Source organism: Symphalangus syndactylus, chromosome 4 (assembly GCF_028878055.3).
Source record: "Symphalangus syndactylus isolate Jambi chromosome 4, NHGRI_mSymSyn1-v2.1_pri, whole genome shotgun sequence".
Lineage (NCBI taxonomy): Eukaryota > Metazoa > Chordata > Mammalia > Primates > Hylobatidae > Symphalangus > Symphalangus syndactylus.
The window spans coordinates 15,875,021-15,889,678 of record NC_072426.2 but is presented as its reverse complement, the minus strand read 5'-3'; the positions used below and the strand labels follow the sequence as shown (position 1 = coordinate 15,889,678).

Genomic DNA, 14,658 nt, shown 5'->3' with positions numbered 1-14,658 from the left:
GTCATTTTTAAAAAAATGGAAATTATCCATGTCTATCTACAGGAGGCTAATTGAACAAGTTCTACTATAGCCACACAATGGAGTTCTCTTTTACACTAGAGATATACAAAAAAAAAAAAAAAAAAAAATGAAGACTTCTGAGAGTGAATATGGAGAGAAAAAAAGCAAGATACAAAAGAGTATGTTGCGATTTGTATATATCTATCTTACATAAATATATAATTATTTATTTTGTCAAAAAAATAGGAAGGATATACCAGAAATAAATATGAATGTTTCACTCTTTGGGGTCAGAGGAGAGGAAATTGGTGGTAACACAAGTTGGGAGGCATATAAGGCTTCTCAAAGTACAAATTTTTAATAGTTTTGAGGGTTTGGGGGATGTATAAATATTTTATGTATTCAAAAATAAAATTGTATCGGCAAGGATGGAAAACAAATGCTAAAATGTAACTCAAACAGAAACAAATTGACCCAACTGTATATTAAAATAACACAACCTCATAGGAAAGAAAAGAATGATTCAAATAACTCATGAAAACATTTTTCTTAATGTACACCTTTAGTGAGATATTTTCTCAAGATAGAAAGAAGAACATGACTTAGTAAATTTGTTGATTATTAAAACTATTTTGTGTATTATAATATAAAGCAAATGAGCAAATACATTGGTGTTGTCAGGATTCAGGGTTCACACTGCGGGAGAAGCAGTATGTAAATGTGGAATGGGGAAGGAGAAACCCAGAGGTATTGGATCTGAAATGGAGTCATCAGCACGAACTCATGATTTCAAAAATGTATATATTCTCTGCCTCCTGAAGAGACCCAGAAACAATGTCACCTTGAGGCACTGAACATATTAATATCAAGATCTTGGTTTTGAAATACTACTCACTGCTCACTACTGAAAGCAAACAATGTTTCCTGGAGAAATGGCTAATTCCAGATTACAGAGAGATAGTGTACAAGGTGAATCCTGAACATTCTGTGTCAGAAAGCTAAGGAAGTGCCCAGAGAATGATAAATACAATCAAAAGAACAAAGCGGCAAGCACGAAAGGCCAAATATGAGATAATTTGAGAATTTAAAAAAATGAACATAATGGATCGTAACACATTGAATTTTTTAAAATTCTTGAGCCTGTAGTGATACTGGAGGAAGGAGTCTTTTGTGTACACAAGAATGCCAGAAAATAAATGTAAAAGGGATAATAAAATTAGGAAATGACTATTTTGCAATCTCTAATGTGGTTCAGACAAAGGTCATCAGTGCACGCTAAAACTACTGGGTGAAAGTGTATTGGAGAACACAATATTCACATAGTATCAAAATGTCATCCCATCCATTACTTATTAATTATAAAGGAAAAGCATAACTTCAAAATGAAAAACAAAACTTGACAGGTAACCAAAAAAAACTTGACATCTTAACCAGGTAACCAAACATCACACAAAACACACAGAGGCCCCTGATGTGATGTAATCAAATGTACACAACAGCACTTGTGCAGTTTTTCTGCCGAAGATATTTAACCTAAATCTAGTCATGAGACACAATCAGACAGATTTACAGAAATTCTCTAAGACAAGCCTTAACTCTTCAAAAACGACAGGTTAATCAAAGGCAAAACATAGGTGGAAAACTGCTTGGAACTTAAGAAAGACAGTACAACTCATGCAAGGTGTGGGATCCTTGATTAGAGTCTGGATTTTTAAAATCAGCTAAAAGATACATTACTAAACAAACAACCAAACAAACAAATCATTTTGGGACAACTGAGATAGTTTAAATGTTGACTTGTTATATTGTTCACTGTAGTGCGGAACTTTTTTTTAAATCCCATTTCAATCAGATGATATTATTCATATGCAATGGGTATCAAAGTTTTAACAGCCAAGCATTATTAATACAACAAATAGGTCTTCTAAGCATTTCATGTAATATTTTTAAGCTTATTAGAGTTTTTTATGTCATAATAAGGATACTGTTTCAAATGTAGAGATTATTTTTCCTTTAGTAAAGATGAAGCCTGTGGTTTTTATAAATTCCCCTTTTCTCTCTCTGCCAATCAACTAAAAATAATTGTTTGACAGCTAGTCAGCTCCACAAAAACCCGCCACAGAAACTGAATTGAAAAGTTACAACAACAAATAAACCCAAGAAAAAAGTAAATTAAAATAATTCATGCATATGAACAGATACCTTAGTCTTTTTAATCTCTTCTTCTCTTGTAATAATTAGCACATGGCCTTTTATATGATAGATGCTTGTCATTTCTCAAGACCCAGCCAACTAACTGTTAGTAGCATTGACTCAGAAACAGGGGACAACATGAAAATAAAGTTCCTAGAACTTGAACTATGACAGAAAATTGGTGATCATTGTGCTACAGGATCAGTGCTTCCAATGATAGATGCCACATCCCAAAGTGTGGTTAAACAGTGGGGATGGTAAATACCTGGTGGTCATGCTGTCTCTCCTTTTTCTACACCCACAACAGACACTATATTCTTTTTCATTGGCTTGCACCTTTGCCTCAGCATTTTCTTCAACCCAGTACTCAAAGTCACCACCGATAGTCAGTTGAAAATGCATTTCCTATGAAATAAGAACTGCAATTTGGAAATTCTTCCTGTTTCAGATTAGGCTAGAGTGGCAAGAAGAGGGGCTCTATCACCACAGCTTGGAGAGAAAGCTTGCTAGGCTAGCAACCACGCAGAGATAAATAACGCTCAACAGCTGTTAAACTAGAAAGTGAACTAGAGAAGAACAGCAAAAACAATTTTCTTCTACGTCGCATCTTGTATCATGACCTCAATGTGGCAAGTGCTTACCTGGTTGCAAACTGAGCAAAAGCAAAAAAGCTGCCCCACTTCACAAAGATAAGTTGCTGATTGAGGTATCAGAAAACAAGTCTGAACCAGATGGTTACAAAGGTGTTATTTCAAAGTTTTCACAGGGCTGGTGGTATCTGCTAACCTGGGGTGTTTGGAATAAATTCAAAGGAATTCTTCACTGTGGTTTCTCTGAGTCTTTTACAAGCAACACCTATGCTTCCTCACTCTCTGAAATTCTACCATTATTAATTTTTTTAATACTAGGCTTTTAGGCACTAAATAGGGTACACCATGAAGCAGTTTGAAATTTTATTGAAAATGACATATTTTTGAAAAATGGTTGTGCAGTATTTTTTATTTGCAACATATTTTTGTTACAAACATCCTAGCTAATTATCCATCCTAGTTATTCAGGGACTAGACCACCCTTACATTACATATATGAAAAATGAGAGAGGTAAGTTCAGCTTAGTGAAGTTAACTTTGCATGCCTCCTAGCCAGTGAAAATCAAAATAATTTGCCCTACATTGTATATAGTAAAATAATCACCTGGCCATGATTAAAACCCTCAGTCTCAGAAACTCTTGCTCAGTTCCCTGAATAATTCAGCCCTTTTTACAAGGATTTTGTTGTTTCATGATACATTTATTTTTCTTGAAAAATTAGTCTCCTATAGCAAATGCATAGTAGTCAAAACTATAATTGTTGACTATTTAGGAAATAGGGATGCCATTTATTTATTTTATATCTTCCATTTCTCATAGTCCCAGCATTACCATTTCTTTCTCCATAGCTTATAAACATGACCAAGAATCTCTAATTGTATGAAATCTCTTGACCTTATGTCCCCATTAATAAACTAGTTTGCTGCTTCCTCTTTTTAAACTTTTTGACAAAATAACCTATACTCACCATCTTCATTCTGGCACTACCCAATCACTCCTTAGCTCACAGGAATTTACTTTCTGTTCCAACCAATTAATTGACATGTTCTATCAAAGTGCATTCACTGACTCAATTATGCTCAAGTCCAAAGGGCACTTTGAGATTTTATTTATTGTTCTTGATCTGATTGATGTATTTAGCTTTGTTGAGGTCTCTTTCTCAACTCTTTAAATTTACCTCTGTCCAGTCCTTCTCTATCTCTTTCATGAGCTACTCCCAGTTTGCCTCTCTCTTAAACGTTGAGTTTCCTAGTTCCATTCTTCTTCCATTGCTTTTTTCATGGTGAAGGTTCTCTTTGGACTGTCATCCACTTTCAGGATTTTAACTACTTTCCACGTCCTATGATTTTTGAAACTAAATCTTCATCCACGACCTTCCCTCCAGATTTCAACTCACATATACAAATATCGGTTGGACATTTCCAATAATGAGATCCATAGGCTACATATAAAATTTATTTTACACTCAATCCTGCCCTTCCCATATTCCCTACATCATTTTATAAATAAACATCTACAAACCTTAATTCTGAGAGCTTTGCTAGTTTTCTCTGTGCTGTCATTCTCCATATTCAACTAAATAACATATTCTGTGCATTGTATCTCCTAAATATTTATTAATCTTCTCTGCTCTACTTCTATATCTCCCATGTAGTTTTAGTCTTATAAGTTTAATTACGTTCTAATTGAGTTTCTTGTTTGTAGTCTCAACCTCTCCAAACTCATTCACTGCACCAAAGCCACCTGGGGTAAAACCAAATCTGATGATCATTCTCCTTCTTACAGTCCTCAAAGCTTCCCTATAGCTTACAGAATAAAGTCCAAGTTTGTAAGAGTGGGTACAAGGGCCTTTATAACCTGACTTTAGTCTACCATTGCCAAAGATGCCTGATACTGCCTGACTCACTATTTAGTAGTACCAAAATAATTGTAGTTTCCCAGGCTCATGGAAATTTATCAAGCCTCAGCTGTTGACTGTGTCTGGAACACTCTTCAAATATCACCCCTGTGGGACTTATTAATAGTGTTTTCACTATTTCCAGATACTCTTCTGGGTACATGGTAGGATAGCACTCCCCACCCCCTTGAAGATGGGCATGATCATATGACTTGCTTTGGCCAATGATAAGTGAGGAAAAGTGATGTGAACTGCATCCAAGCAGAAGAATTTAGGAGTGAGGTATGATTTTTTGTCTTCCTCCCTCCTGTCATGGCAAAGCAACATTCCAGAGGCAGCTTAATTTTTTTAAAGCTAATTGCTGTATTTTATTTAACCATTTGTCTGGAAACCAACATCCGGAATTAATTCAAAAGAATGGTATCCTCTAGATCTGTCACCACATTAATTGGGTGACTTTGGGTAATTTAGCAGCTGAGTGCCTCAGTTTTCTCAACTGTAATATGTAGATAATAACACTATCTGCCTAATAGGGCTGTTGTGGGATTTTTAAAAAGTCAATTCACATAAAAAATGCTTGCAATGGTAGATATCTAGATATTTGCCTTATAAAATGTGCCTGTTGATGTGGTGGTGATTATTATGATATAATGATGTCATTTGCCTGATCTATCTCTTTCCCATAGGCTTTGATTGTGCCTAACTTTCTGTCCTTCAGTAAAAATCAAGCTAGATAAGCCTTGCTCCAGGTAGCTTTCTTTATCAAAATGCCAGTACCAGAATTGCCAGTTTGGAGACTGGAAATATCCAGAATAGAAAAGGAAAGAGTGCAGACCTGTGGTCAGGTTTCAGCTACACCAAGTGGTCAGGGTATGTTTGCATGATTAACTTCTATGAGCTTCAGTTTCTTCTATTTTAATATATAAATAGTAATATGTAGAGGGCTTGGGGGGATTAAAGGAAATAATATGCATAGGAGTCAAGCATCATATCTAGCACACAGCAATTTAACAATACGTGATTTTCATTCCTAGTTACTGTTATCATGTTTATCATCGTGAATCCTGATGAAAGGCTGTCATTCTGGGACCATAAATAGTTAACTTTGCTTTGCCTCCACTACAATTCACAAAACTAAGGGCAGACATACCATCACATTTTATTTATCCTGAATGCCAAATACAGTGCTCAGTAAATATTTATTGGATTCAACTGAATTTTTAATCAAGTGTTTTGGATAGCTCAAATCCATGTGATGAATCTCTGTGTTGAAGACAGAGTTGGGGTTACATCTTGAGATGGCACAAACCCCCGGCCTCTCCCAGCTGGGAGGCAACTGCCATTGGCATGCCATGCCACTGGTCTTAGGAACTGCCTCTCTATCTGAACGGTTAGAATTGCCACCTAGAATGCTGGTGATTGTTCACAAACACTACGCACATATCTGTAGCAGCTTCAGCACTGTGCAGGTGCAGTAACACACACAGACTGCCTGAAAATATTTGTTAAGCTCTACAAAAGGGCAACGACTGACAAGAGATAATCCTATAAACTGAGGAATTCTCTCACTCACTGTAGAAAATCTCATAGAAACAATTAGCATCAAAGTTTGAGAATTTGGGACCCTGGGTATAAAAGTATAATACTTTTTTATTTTCTGTATCTCATACTTTGACCAACTTTCAGCAGAGAATGAAAAGTATGGAAGCTTTAAAACAATCTATAGAAATGTGATAACCTGCTGAATAGCCACAACTAGAAGGGGGAAGAAAAGAAAAAGAAAAGAAAACTTCTACACATAATATTGGATGAAGTTCAATGTGCCACACAGAAATCCATCAATAGATTCTGACAAACTAGTATGAAGCAAAGAAAATTCATGATTCTTTTTCCCAGTAACTTGGTTCAGATAAAGAAACCCTAGGACTAAGGTCACATATATAGCATGACAGTCAATTGGGAACCAATCTATTTATCCGTGACCTGACATCTGACATTTAGTTTTCCCTTTGTATGCTGAAATAATTGCATGTATATCAAATGACTGCAAGAAGTGAAAACCAAAACAAGCCCTCATCCTGCACAGGGAATATGCACCATTTGGCAAGACACCAGCCTCCCAGGCCACGCCAGCATTTGAGACCGAAGACTATCAATGATGATGCCATCAGCAACAAGTGGCCAGGAATCACCCAATCCAGACAAGTCCATGTGATCTTCATGTTCTGCTTTCTTGTGCAAAGGCATTCATCTTTTACCTACCTGATCAAACACTGAGGTTCTAATAAAAGTAGTTTCTATGGAGTCTTTGGATCTTAGGGAAGTATCTTCATCAGCCAAAATAAATACATTCATACAGTATTTTTTAAGGTACATTATTCTTTGTCTAGTTTGCATTTTGCTTATTTTGTCAGGCACAAGGAAAATGCTTTCTGGCCAAAAAGGAGAAGTATTCAAAAAGAAAACATGGAAGAAAAAGAAACAGTTGCTAGAACATTTTATTCAGACCTCTTCCTGAAACTTTATCTGGCAAGCCATTTCAGAAAACATAACACATAATCTGCTAAAAATTTTAAAAGTGACTGGGAATTTTTATTATCAATCCCAATGTTCTGACTAAAACCTTCTCTTCTAGCTCTAAGAGCCAAATCTGCATTGACATATGCTTTTCTTCCCACAGCCTCTCTGGATTTCATGGTGGATAAAGTTATTCCAAGATTTGAGAAATTGGATGACTTCTTGGTTCCTAATGATTTTGTGAGAAATTATATTACTCTGTGAAGAGAGAAGTGAACTCAGGTCTAATTTTTCCAGTGACTTTTTTCTGGCCCAAACAATTCATTAAATTGTGTTGGCACCATAGAAACATTTGTTTATTACCTATATTGCTTAGTGTGTCAGAATGGAAAGGAAAACATGTTTGGCTTTGAAATTTGAAGTTAAACCGGGAATTAAGAATTGACTTCTAACTCCACCTCCTACTAGCTGCATGAATGTTATATAACAATTCTGAAATGTAGTTTTTATTCCTTTCTTTCTCTCCTTCCTTCCTCTCTCCCTCTTTCCCTCCCTTCTTTCCTTCTCTTTATCTCATGTTTCTCATCTATTTACGTGACTATTTGATTATTAAATAATCAAAGGATTATTGGGAGGATTAGGCATATGAAAAGCAGACATTGCCTGGAATGTAATAACTCCTCCATAAGCATTAGATTCTATTGATTTCACTGGTTTTCCACGTGAGCAATCCCCATTTTGTTAATGTGCGAAACATCTAAGTAGGCATGCATCCGAATCACCTAGAAGGCTTGATAAATGCAGACCCCTGGGTCCCACACCCCAAAATTCTAACTCAGTAGGTCTGTGGGTAGGCCTGAGAACTTATACCTCTAACAAATACCCAGATCATGTTGATGCTGCTGATCCAACAACACACTTTGAGTGTCACTGATCATCTTAACGGAGAGAAAACAAATTTCATCACTTGGGCCAACTCCAATTATTGGTGTGCTCTGTTGGGAAAGATTCTGCGGCCATGTCAGGCTTGGGGTGAGACCATGTTTTTGGAGTGCTGAGTATTTAACATCTCTATCATCCCTGCAAAAACTTTCTTCCTTTTTCTCACCACTTGCCCCTTTCCCAATCAAAATGCTAAATCAACCTCAAATTTCAGCAGCTTCAAATCATATGGCCAGTCCTCACACAGGCGCAGGAAGGTGCAGAATTGTTCCATCCACTTCCTGGTACCAGACCTCCTTTCAACCCCACAGACAGCTATAGAACAGTCAGGAACAGATGCCCATACATGTCCATCAGGTACAGAAAACCCATGACATCCAGAAAAATAAATAATAACAATAATGGTGTTAGACCTTAGCGTGCACATATATATTTTTTATTTTATTTTTTATCTTATTATTCCAAAAATTCTATGATATAGGTATTATTGTCCCTGGCTTAGAAATGAAGAAATGATGTTTGGAGAGTTTTCTCAGGTAGTTTTCCCAAAGTTATTGAGAAATTATGCAAAATATCTCTAATTCCAAAGGCTGTATTCTTAATCTCTACAGAAATAAGAGGAAGAAATACTCAAACAATTTCTCCATAGTTTGAAAGCAAAACACTATTGTCCTTTGGAGGCCAAGATTTGTTTTAGTTTTATTAAATAGATGCAATCCATCATTCTCATATATCACACACAAGTGAAGTATCTAACACATACAATAGCCCCCTCCATCTGCAACTCTTCTTTCTGAAGTTTCAGTTACTTGCCGTCAACCATGGTCCAAAAATATTAAATAAAAATTTTCAGAAAGAAACAATTTATAAGTTTTTAACTGTGTGCTGTTCTGAGTAGCATGATGAAATCTTGTGCCATCCTCCTTTATCTTGCACGGGATGCAAATCATCCCTTGGTCCAGCATATGCACACTGTACATGCTACCTGCCTGTTACTCACTTCGTCACCATCTCAATTATCAGATTAAAAAAATAGTATTGTATGTGTATGGTTTGGCATTATCCATGGTTTCAGGCATCCACTGCGGTTCTTGGAACATAGCCTCTGCAGATACGGGAGGGTTGCTGTATGTAAATGGAGTTCTGTGCAATTTCAGAGTCATCTCTTCTAAATACAGACTATGTATACATGCTCTGGCTTAGTATTCTTCAATATTTTCTAATCAACTATCTTATTACAGAAGTACCTCATTTAAAAAGCAACATATCTTAACTCAAGTCTTATGATTCTGATTTATCCCAGGTTTTAAATTTAATGCATATTCAATGCTTTGCTAGGCTCCAATATTAGATGTCTTTACTTTTTACTTGGAAGGCACTAGGGTCATATTTTATTACTGATTTCTTGCTTCCTAATGTTCACTATCAAATTAATTTAATTTATGTGTATTCATGCATGATTCATTTCTTATTTCTAAGAAAAATCATATTTCAAAGCAGGTCAGACGTTGGTAAATTACACGTATGCTGCAATAATTTAATATGACTGCTTAATAAAGAAAGGACTGCTATAAAAATCATTCCCTCAAGCCTCTGGAGAATTTAGATTAGTGGTAGAAGCAGAAATTTTTCCTCCCAGGTTGCTGGTATATTTATGAAAATGGATAATCAAAGCCATTTTGAAATGTAATTTATTCTATTCCTTTTATGTTTGGGAAATTTCTTTTTTTAAGTAACATGTTTGTATTGACAGAAATTAATTTGGCACTTGTGAAAGATGCTTCACGGATAGTACTATGAGTTGTTTTTAAGCTTTCTTATTCTCTTGAACAGCGCATATCGTCATGAGCACCATAGAGGGAAATAGCCTGGTATTTGTTTTTCTCTGCATCTTACAGAGCTGTCTTTGAGATCAAAGAGATTCCTGTGTGAGAAGGAGGCTCACGAAGTGCAGGATGAACAGGCAGCTGATGCCAAACAGGCAGGGGAGTCTGATTGTGAAGACCAACTTCCAAGTAACCAAAAGTATCAGCAGCTGACATAGGGAAACAAGCATTACAGGATTATAGAGTTTTGAAGTCCAATCTCAGAGAAAACCTAGCCTGATATTTGTATTTCACAACTGATTATACTGAAAAGGAGAGAGTATCCAAGACCTCAAAGTCAATTGCAGAAAAAGAAAAGTTTATTAAAATGATGACAAATAATGCCACCAGAAACCCTTTGAGTTCTGGTCTAAGCCAGAACAAAAATTGGGTAACATATTCACCAGTAAGCAGCTAACTGTAGGTAGGAAAGCGCTTCAAGATGCCAAGTAGAGGAAAACAGCCAAGAGTCAAGAATCTTTAAAAAAAAAAAAAAGGAAATGAGATTCATCATATTATTATTTTTATTTATGGCTACAAGAATATTAAGAATGAATGAGAGAAACAGTCACTGAAAACATATAAAAACTTTTCTACTAGGACATATTTTATTCTATTTAGGAACGATTTTGACCAAAGTGTCTCTGGTCTCCCTGGTGACTTCCAGGGAGCTGGATTCAGCAAGAAATCTATGAAAAGATGACTCAGGAGGAAAGACCCATTAAGATAGGATCCTTCATGAATAGGACACAAAATGTATTTGCCGACTTTACACTTTAGTTCATGGTATGATACCCAGTATTAACTCTGGTACGATTTCTAGCTTAACCAGTTATGAAGTTGAGACTATGATTCTAAAACAAACTTCATCCAAGCAAATATATTATAAATTTGAATCTACAAATCAGGATAAATACAGTATTACAGTGTAAAACTACAAGTTACACACACACAAACAAAAAATGTCCCCAGAATTAGCTCAAAATTTCATAGAAGGAAACTTAAATTGCCATATTTACCAGAATGTAGGTAAATATTTGCCTCCATTGACAATTGGTGCAAATATTTAAACAGCATAAGTACCTGTTTACTTATAAGGTTGGCGTTGATTCCCTTGTTACTATAGGAGATAGTTAAAGTTGATTTCATGCTCTAACCAAAAGCTTTCATATCTCTACTCTTGGGAGGAGTGGATGAATTCTACTACTGAAAGCTAGGGAGTTCTCTATGTGATCAGGCCCTATCAATATGTTTGTTTGAATCATTTCTAACAATGCTAGTAGTTACTCTAGGTAACCAGAAATTGTTGTATTTTTTGGATATTGTACACATTTACACTGGAACATGCACCAGAATTCAAGGGAGAAAACAATATAAAATTAGCAACTAGGTGCTTTGGTATGTATCTTAAGTGGACTAGTCACTATTTCCTGGAAATTCATACTAGTTTACACTTACGTTAATTGCACACTCTGTTCTGGATGCTTAGAACACCCTTTCTTTCCCCAACAATGCATTTCTGTTTACCTCCTGAAGACTCGATTTCCTTTATCTTTCCTTCAGTATTAGAGAAAACTATATGTAGACTATATATATGTTAAATGGCAAACTGCTTTGTCATTTAACAACATGTGGGGATTATCTCATATTCTATCATATTCTATTAGCATATATAGATGTATTTTTAATGTACTACAAAGTTTTCCATCACATTACATAAAACAATCTATTCAACCAGTCCCTTACTGGCACCACTATTAGTAGTGTCCAGTTTGTGTAATAACGAAAAAGGCTGCAAAAGATTGTAAACTGGTGTATCTTTGTGTGTGTGTCTTTGAACATATGAAATTATAGCTAGAAATTGCTGTGTTTAAAGGGCGTATTTATTTTAAATTTTGGTACCAATTTCCAAATTGCTCTATCAAGGGCTTACAACAACAGAAATAGGATTTACGAATGTTTCTTTGCCCACCCCAGAGCCAACACCCTACTATCAAACTTTGTTCATCTTTGCACATCTGACTAGTGAAAAGTAGCATGTTATTCTTAGTTTTTTTAAAAATATGAGTCATTTAGATTCATTTTCTAGACTTTCTAAGGTTTTGTGTTCTATGTTGAACTACTTCAACCCATTTTTAGAAGTTCATGCACAGTTTGAGAATATGAATATTTGTTAATAATCTAACCTACAATCAGAATTTTTATTTTACTTTATTATTTTCTTTCTCACACTCTGTCTGCATCTTTTGTATTTATCTTTGTTAAACCTTCTCTTGTTTCAGCCATTCTGCCAGGCTGTGTAGTGATGCCATCATCCACTGCATTAATTCCCCTCCCAGCCTTGTGCTCGCATCCTTCCACAAGAGCAACTGTCATTTTCTTCATTCAGATTTCTGGCCTCATGTGCTGTGGCCAGAGCCCATCCGGTTGAGATGCTGTGGCCCTCAACTGAGGTCTTGCCCATCCTGACAGAATATCCCATGTGGCCTCTTATGCCCACCTCCAAGCTCTGAAACATGCTTGGGAGAAATCTGCATAGGAACCATAAACGGAGATGTTTCTGCAGTATTTAAATAAGAGTTGTTTACCCCCACCTCTCACCACTCATTCATGCCTTCTCCTGGTTGTTTTAGTCAGCTGCATAATCAATCCTGATGAGTCATATCTTCACTACTGAGGGAAAGGGAATGGGAGAAAAGCTGAGGGAAACAGCTTCCTGATTTAGTTTATAAATCCACTGACTAAATGAACAGACACTCTTGGTTTGTGTTTCCACCAACTCACACTTGAATGTTATGGAGTCATCTGATTTATCAAATACATTCACATTTTTTCTTTCCTTTAAAGTGGTAGCTTTACTTAATAAAAAAATAAAAACTGATCATCAATTGAATAAACCTAATTCAACCCTCCTTGCCTTTTTCTTCATGACTTACTATGGTCATCTTATTTTCATCTGCAGATGATTCAAACTTATTGTAATTCCTTCATATCCTTCCAAATCTTTTCCCCAAATCTTTTTAATTCGGGAGTTCTATCTAGACACACCCAGAGAGCTGGGTCTCAGAGCCCAGGAGATGTCCAAATCCCCTCTCCAGAGGGCAAAAGTATAGGGTAGGCAGGAAATGATCTACTTCTTTAAAATCACAGCATGTCTAGACTTATGCCCAAATACATCGGTTCATGATAAAGTAGTAAGTAGGACTTTTGTGGAAAAATATATGGTAGAGAAAACAACACAGAAGCTTACATCCTTTGAAAATTGGACATTGCATAGGGTTCAGGAATTGTCTAGCCACAGGTTGTTTACATGTGGTCTGAGCATTTTCTTAATGTGATCCTGTACTTAAGTGTATATAGGTTCAGCCAGAAAAGAGAAAGATGAACATCAAATTGTTGCAATGCCAGAAGAAAATTATAGGGTGTTTCCATGTTTGAAAGATCACTAGTTTTCACCATTGGTTTGGAGCAATGAATTATCCATAAATAAAAACCTTAGAGATCTCTGACCAAAAACATACACTTTGTTTACAAAATGTACAAGTTCAATGAGTAGCCGCTCCTATCAAAAAGATTAAATGTACTCAATTTGAAAAAAAAGTTAGAGAAACTAAAAGCACTGAAGTAGCTTTGGAAATTTTCTGTCAACATATTCTAGAGTTTCCTTTCCCATACTGACTTATTTTATAACCAAAAAAAAAAAAAAAATAGAAGAACTTTTGTTTTTGTTTTTGCTTTGTTTTGTTTTGAGACAGGGTCTTGCTCTGTTGCCAAGGCTGAAGTGCAGTGATGTGATCACCGTAATTCCAGATTCCTGGGATAAAGTGGTCCTTCCACCTCAGCCTCCAAAATAGCAAGGACTACAAGTATATGTCACCACTCTGAGCTAATACATTTTCTTATTTGTAGAAACGAGGATCTCACTATGTTGCCTAGGCTGCTCCAACTCTCAGCCTTAAGAGATCCTCCCACCTGAGCCTCCCAAACAGCTTGGCTTACAGGCATGTGCCACCTTGCCTGGACAGAAGAAGCTTTTAATAACTAATTCTATTTAGGAAAGTCTGTAAATAATGATGGCTTTCATTTATTGATTGCTTACTCTGTGCAAGACACTATACTAAGAAGTTTACATGCATCACCTCATATGATCTTCAAAATAACGCTGTACATTGGTCAACACTGGCCACACAAATCTATGACAAATAGAAATTCAACACAATTGACAACACAAAAATTTATTTCCGACACACAAAAGTTTATTCTAATCCAGTGTGGTCAGGTAAATTTCCAGGGTAGTCATCCTCAGATTTCACATCACTGAAATACAAAACAGCTAAACATTGCACCGCAGCTTTCAAATTCTTTGGACTAGAAGTGGCACACATCACTTTTATTAACAGCCCACTGGCCAGAATTACTTGTATGTCTAAATGTAACTGCAAAGGAGGCGGGAAATGTGAGGAAGCACATGGATATTTACTGAGCAGTGTATTTTCTATATTTTACAGAGTAGGCATTATCTCCATTTTATAGATAAAGAAACTGAAGTGTATCTATAAATTTACAGCTATGGAGAAGTAGATCTCTAATTCAAACAATAAACTGCATCAGCTGTTCAAATATTGGAACCATCTTTGTTTTGCTGATAGTGGTA

At 36.0% G+C, this 14,658-nt stretch overlaps 1 protein-coding gene across 2 annotated transcripts in view; it reads right to left on the bottom strand.

The window, feature by feature from the left end:
* Positions 1 to 14,658, bottom strand: part of TENT5A (terminal nucleotidyltransferase 5A) — a 380,492-nt gene that overhangs the window by 116,818 nt on the left and 249,016 nt on the right. The gene's annotated exons all lie outside the window — the stretch shown is intronic.